The following is a 6,985-nucleotide window of genomic DNA, read 5'->3' as shown; positions in this document are numbered from 1 at the left end:
GATGCGGTCTGTGTGTGTGTGTGGTCCCCACATCCGAAGCCTCCTCTGATTTGCTGATCTTTGTCTCTTATTTTTCTTTTCAGCCTGGTCTCCCGCAGCACTTCTCAGCTAATGGAGATTAAGGTTTGGCTCTCATGCCTACACTCATTAGAAGGAATTCTCAAGCATTTGTCTAAAATGAAGTCATCTGTGTGCTAGGCACTCAGCATTCATTGATGAGAAAATACAGACACAGTCCCTGCCTCCCCTGTGTGTGCACTGTAGTGTGAGCAGCAGACTCATACAAGGTACCAGACACGTTGATATTCAAGGTATTTATTTAAAACCACTGAGCTGCTAAGGAAGGTCAGAACTGAACATTACAGCAAACAGCCAGAAGGAAGCCAACAGGGCGCTGTAGTTGACACTTCTGGAGGGACTCTTCAGGCTCAGGACCGGCACTGGAATCTATCTCTTACTTTAACTAAGACCTAAACAAGGAGGGGAAGCCTAAAGATAAAGCCAGATTCACAGCATTTAAACAGGGAGAGATGAGGCACTCTTTAATCCAGGCCTCTGCGCAAACCCTTTCCAACAGGGAACAAAAGGAGTTAACTGTGCAGTGATAAAGACAAAGAGAATGGGTGGAAAGAAGAAGGAAGGGAGAAAAAGAAGAGAGGGGAGGAGGGGAGGGGAGGGGAGGAGAGGGGAGGGGAGGAGAGGGGAGGGGAGGAGAGGGGAGGGGAGGGGAGGGGAGGGGCCAGAAGGGGAGGAGAGGGAAGTGGGAAGAGAAAGGGGGGACAAGAGTGTGGGAGAAGAGAGGAGGGGAGGGGAGAGGAGAAGAGGTGAGTGGCCAGGAGGGGAAGGGAGGGGAGGGGAGTAGGGAAGGAAAGTGGAGGGGAAAAAGAGGCCCAAGAGGGTGGGAGAAGAGAAGAGGGCAGGGGAGGAGAGAGGAGGGAGGGGAGAGGAAGGGAGGGAAGGAGAGAGGAAGGGAAGGGCAGGTAGGGAAGGGATAGGGAGAAGGTTGCAGTCTCAAAGAGTGAATGCAATTTCACATGATAAAAGGTGGAAGGCTTGGCTGATCCAACTAAGAACATTGAACACTACTGCAGTCAAGTTACACTATCAACACACACCCCCCCTTAAAAAAAATCTCAGCAACTGAAGGCACTTAGTCTCAGAAAACCAAGGTTGGAAGTGTGGGGACAAGTCAAGAGATGAATCTGGAAGTCAGCGTGGAGCAGCGGAGGAGCCCAGACTCCCCTTCCCTGCTCTCTGGCAGCTGTTGGCCCTGCCAGGACTCCTGGGAGGTACTGTTCTCCACTTCCAAGCTGCCTGGCTCAGAGAGAGTGGTGGGGCAAGGGAACGGGGACGGGGACTGGAGCACAACTATCCTGAAAAATCACAAATCCTATATTCATTGAAGGGAGAGAGGCCTCTGGGTGAATGGGTGCAGGCCAGAGGAGGACATGGAGTCAGGGGTGCTGAGAGCACAGGCAGCCCCCCACCCTCCCTTCCCCCGTGCTTGTGAGCACAAATCATCAGGAGAGGTTGTAAATGCAGCCACGGAAGGGGTTTAAGCCATGGGAGACATTATCTTCTTTAGATTTAAAAAGTTACTCTGGTTGTAGAAAGGATGGATGGCTATACATTTTGCTGGGTCTTCTCATTAAAAAATCATGTATTCCAGGCCCTTGGAACAGAAAGCACCTTTGAGATCAGTTAGCCCAAACCATCCCCTTTCAAAGATAAGCAAACTAAGATGTAAGAAAATTTATGATTTGCACAGGGTCATATAGCTAATAACCGTGTGCAGCTTTTAAACTTGGAGTGGGGAGGTGACAAATGACACTTTTAAGAAATCTTTCCAGGCTCTGTTTCCCTTGGCCAGCCGTGGTGTCTCCCTCTGTTCAACTCTCATCTCACCTTCTTCGTCTCTGTTACACTAGTCATTCATTTGTTACCTTGACCGCAGTGCCTTTGATTCCTGCCTCTTGGGAGAGACGGCAAAAGCAATCTCAGGGTGCAGGAAGCATGGCTTCTGATATATCTGTGACCGGCAAAGTGGTGCACCCGTGTTGTTAAGTGAATGGGTGGGTGGATTCTCTCTCCTTATGCTATAAATTAAGTATTCAGTGCCTGAATATGCGTGTCTAGATTTAACTGCTATAATTAAGGAGCTCAACGGTGCTGTCCAGAAAATCAGCCAGACTGGCTGTGGGGTAATTATTATTACATTGCTGGATTCATCGCAGGCACATTTGGCACCCGCACCTAGACACCCGGGCCCGTGTTGAGAACTTGGCTGGAGATGAGGCTATGCACTGTGTTTTGGCTCCCGGTGAAGAAACAAGCTGCAGACCACAGGTCAGTGGTGATCTAAGTCTGTGCCAGGCCTTCAGCACACAGAAGACAAACATGACTCACTGTGTCTGGGATCTCCCCTGCTCACAGACCTTGGTTTGAGGTCTGACGAGGTCTGGAAGAGACTCAGGGGCAGTGCCTAACTCGGAAGGGTACAGATTGTTTTCGCTGCGAGGTGACACACATCAGCGTTGCGAAACAGTGGAAAACTGGCAGGAGAAGATTCGAGCAGCCCTGATGCCTCTGCTCAGATGTCGCTCTCCTCCTGCCTCTCACTCTGGGCTCCATCATTACAGGGAAGCCACTGTGCTTCGTCTGCCCCAGCTGCCAGGCTGTAATGGTTATCTACCGCTGTGAAGTCGGATGTCCACAGTTACTGGCTTTGTGCCACCTCGGTGTATTGTTTGGTCATGGTTCCGTTATCTGGGTGGGGTCCTGCAGGACACTCCTCCAATGTCCTTGTCTTTACCCAGAGCTTCCTCTGAGGCCGACTTCTAGCTAAGACACGGTGGCTTTACTTAGCAGTATGTCACCACATCTGGGACAGCTGACGCTATTGTGACTGGCAGGTCTCCCCCAACCCCTATCTGTTTCTCCACCTGGGCTCTCACACATCATCACATAGCTAGCTATTCAAGGGTCCTAAGAGGAGAAAAACAAAAGTATCCTGCCTCTTAGAGCACCTTTCTAGAACATCCACAATGTCACACTGGCTATAGCCTATTAGTGACACTAAACAGGTACCAGCCTAACTCTAGGGATACAGGAAATCAAGTCCGCATCTTCCTCTAAGGAATGGCAGAGTTTCTGGCCTTTTCCAGTCTCCTCAATTAGCCATGACACTCCTGAGTCTTCACTGAATGTCCCTTACTTCAGAAAAGCCAGGAATCTGGGGCCTGTGCCAGCTGCCTCAACTCCGACATAAGTTCTTCTCCTGTGTTTTTTCTTCAACTTCATGATTGTTTGTGGGCTCGGCTGCTCCCTGGTTTAACGACCACGTGACTTCTACTAGCATAAAAGTCTGTGATGTGCAGGAAAGAGTCAACTGGTGGGGCAGAGGGAGACTTCTCTCAAGGTTGCTGCTATTCTTGCAAAAGCAACATGCAAGCCTTGGCTGATACCTGGGAAAACTGGGCCTGGGGGGGCGGGGCAGGGGATCAGGGTCTAGAGAAACAGATCCAGTAGGATGAGCATATATGCAGAAAGATACATATCTATATCTTTTGATCTATCTATCTACACACATGTATGTATGTATGTATGTATGTATGTATGTATGTATGTATATGACACCAACTAACAGGATTGCAAATCACCAACAGTGATTCCGAAATGTACAGAGTAGTTTGGTGAGCTTTAGACTCAGGAGAGAAGCCCCGCAGTTCCAGCCCTTGGGCTGGCAGGGTGAACTGACCTTACTTAAGTCCAGGAGCAGTCTTGCTCAGGGAGGTGGCCTGGGCTTGGTCTCTGGCTCACTGGGTAGGGCTCATCTGTATTATTTCTAGCCACAAAAAAAAAAAAAAAAAAAAAATCCACTGGTGTGAAAGTTTATCTCTTTCTAACCCACTGGTGTGAATGTTTATCTCTTTCTAACTCACTGGTGTGAATGTTTATCTCTTTCTAACCCCCCTCTGAATCAATGAAAAGGAGCTTCGGCCTTGTGCCTAGCATTTGCCACAACCGAGAAGAACGCCATGGTGTGTCAACTGCATAAGGATTGGTTCAGACTGAACACCTGTGCTCAGAGTACCAAAAGGAATAGAGAAAGGAGTCTCCAGGCTGGAATCTCGGTAAGTGCTGGGTAGGGTCTGTGTGAAAGGCCCACAGTCAAGCACCTAGGCACCAAGTCCTGTGGGGGGGGGGGCTCCCTGACAACCCCCTCTTTCCTATTTGCTGTCAGAACTTATTGCCATAGAAATGGACCCATCTTAAGGGATACGCCTTAGTGAGGGCTCCTGGAAATTTGGCCTTGTTTTCTGCTGAGTTTGACCCAAGGACCTTTTGCCCTGGCTGAGTTTGTCTTGTATCTTTGTGGTGTTAAGAATCTTCACCACAGGTAGGACTTTCCTGCAGGGATTCCCCCCCAGTCTCCCAGGGCAAGTAGATAATGGCAAATTGTTGGCACAGGATATCACCAATTGTTAAGGCAACTGACACAAGAATATCATATCTCATATATTTGAAATTACCTGCAGACAGATTCTGTCTTAAATGTGCAGCTCTGCACTGTCGATGGGGGGAGGGGGTTGTCAATGTGGCCTCTCATTTAGAGGGTATTCTTGGGCCACAAATGAGGATGGCCATTTGAGAGGGTGGCGCGTTTGAATGAGAATAGAACATGGAGGTGGTGGGGCCTAGTGGCAGAGAACATTTTAGACCCTGGAGACATGGTTGGGTCTGGATTACGATTGTCCTGGTTGTAACACCATATGAACGTCAGTTTCCAGAACTGTAAGCTGGTTGGGAAATGCTCCTGAATATTATCTGTTAACTGCTTACCCTATCCTGGGGAGTTTCTGTATGAACTCACTTAAAACTCACCACAGTCCTATCCAGTAAGCATTATTTTAAACTGTGTTGGAAACTCAGAAATACGGAGGCAAGGAGGGGGTTGGGGTTGGGAGGGGGAGGGTTTTGAGGGAATTGTGCTAATACCCACAGCATTCAGGTACGGGGGTAGCAACAGGGGAGATTAAAAGAATACACACATACTAGCTAGGGGATCTATCAAAGTATCAAAACCATTTGAAGAATACAAATGGTCACATTTGAAGACAGAAGAAGGAAGAGATGGAAACAAGGTTACTACTTGCACGAAGCCCAGAGGTGGTCCAGAGCAAAGTGCATCCTGTACACAATATGCAACTAGCTGGATGCTCTGCTAAATTCCCCTCCATGCTTGACCTTGGGCTAGGAACTTCAAGTCACCACACAGGGAAAGGACACTGAACCCTAATAGGAGCTGTGAGCTCGTGCTGGAGTTGAAAGGATCTCGACCACTATTTTAAACTTATGATCTGGAGCTGTGGCTGTCCAGAGTCTTAGAAACCCTGGTTAGCGTTACTCACGGCAGTATTAAACAGCCCCAGTGACCCTCATAGCTGATGGTCGGGATGAAAGGCTGAGGAAAAAGAACACTGGTTTAAGAAATGACTACTGTCTTTTTCTAGGAATGGGAAAATGACCAGTATCGCTTGAGAGCCGGAGACTTGCTGCATTAGGCAATGGAGAACAGCTGGATGCTTGGGAAAATAAGTCCTGTTTTCACTCGCAGTGGCTCTATAAATCCACACAGGCTAGGAATGGAGAAAGAAGCGCCTTTGTTTTTCAATAAATGGTCAGGGCACTCATACCCAAATTAGGAGTCCCATTCAGAGACACTAGTATTCTTGGCTTTAAATAAGAGCCCTGTGTGCAAATTTGGACTAAGTTCTAACCTCTCTGAGTCCTAATTTCCTAATACGTAAAAAGAAATAGACACGAGGCTTTCTTGCCTTTACTTCCTGCGTGAATGAAATAAAATTCTGTTCGATGCTTTCCCGTGGTTTATCAGCCAGTCAGTATAAATTCTCCATTCTTCTGAGTTATCCAGAGAAACTCTAAAGCGCTTGGCTGAACAAAAGAGTATGGTTATGATTTGAAACGTTTATAAACTAAACTCACGGTTTGACTTTTGTCTGACTCAGTGGAGGCTGCTGGGGAAAAGCTCTCTTGTTACATTCCCATCTACAAACGAAGAGTCGCTTTGTCACTTAAAGTATGTGCTTGGAAATTCATGAATTTGATTTGGTATCTGACTGGAAAAATCACAGACTTGATTTTAGGAACAGTGTAATGAAAACACCAATCACATAGCTGGACTCCAAAATGTAAATTCATAGTGTGCTATTTACCTGAACTTGTAGAGACTTTCCTTGGGTTCTATGAACCCTTCTGCAGGCCCCAGAACTCAGCTCTGTGTCACACGCCTCCTTTCTCCCTGGACCAGAGACTGTAAGAGCACACAGTGTCTGTCTCCCCGTGGTTCTCCTAGAATCTAATGTAATACCAGTACCTCAAAGATATGCAAGAAATGTTTGTGGGGAGAAGAAAGAGGGAGGAGGGAGGAGGAAGGAGGGAGGAGGGAGGAGGGAGGAGGGAAGGATCTGACACAGCACTTGGCTATGCAGTCTGGATTTTAAAAAAGGCTTAAAGGATGGAGTAAGTCCTGTTTTCCTCTTAGTCATGTGCTTTGTAAGCCAAGTCACAAGAAAGTGTTCACACAAGGAACAGATATTAATAAAAACTATATCAATATATTATTTAAATTTTGTTGTATGTGTGTGGGCCCCTGCAGAGGCCAGAGGTCAACATCTGGTGCCTTCTTCCATCATGCTTTAGTCTATGTTTCCAAGACAGGGGCTTTTGCTGAGCGTTGAGCTCAGCAATTAGACTGGACTGACTGCCAGCAGGCAAAGGGGTCTTTCTCTCTCTGTCTCCCCAGTGCATGCCATAGTATTTGGCTTTTTAAAATAGTGTGTGTGTGTGTGTGTGTATTTGTGTGTGTGTGTGTGTATTTGTGTGTGTATTTGTGTGAGTGAGTGGGTGTATCTGCATTTGTGTGAGTGGGTGTGTCTGTGTTTGTGTGTGTGTGTGTGTGTTT

At 47.4% G+C, this 6,985-nt stretch overlaps 1 long non-coding RNA gene across 1 annotated transcript; it reads left to right on the top strand.

The window, feature by feature from the left end:
• The first annotated feature begins 2,613 nt into the window (after positions 1 to 2,613).
• On the top strand, positions 2,614 to 5,590 carry 4930471E19Rik. Its single transcript, XR_003948971.1, has 2 exons — positions 2,614 to 4,133; positions 5,514 to 5,590. It is a non-coding gene; the product is annotated as an RIKEN cDNA 4930471E19 gene (long non-coding RNA).
• The last annotated feature ends 1,395 nt before the right edge of the window (positions 5,591 to 6,985 follow it).

The sequence above is a fragment of the Mus musculus genome, chromosome 10 (genome assembly GCF_000001635.26).
Source record: "Mus musculus strain C57BL/6J chromosome 10, GRCm38.p6 C57BL/6J".
Taxonomy (NCBI): domain Eukaryota; kingdom Metazoa; phylum Chordata; class Mammalia; order Rodentia; family Muridae; genus Mus; species Mus musculus.
This window is presented reverse-complemented; position numbering and strand designations above follow the sequence as displayed.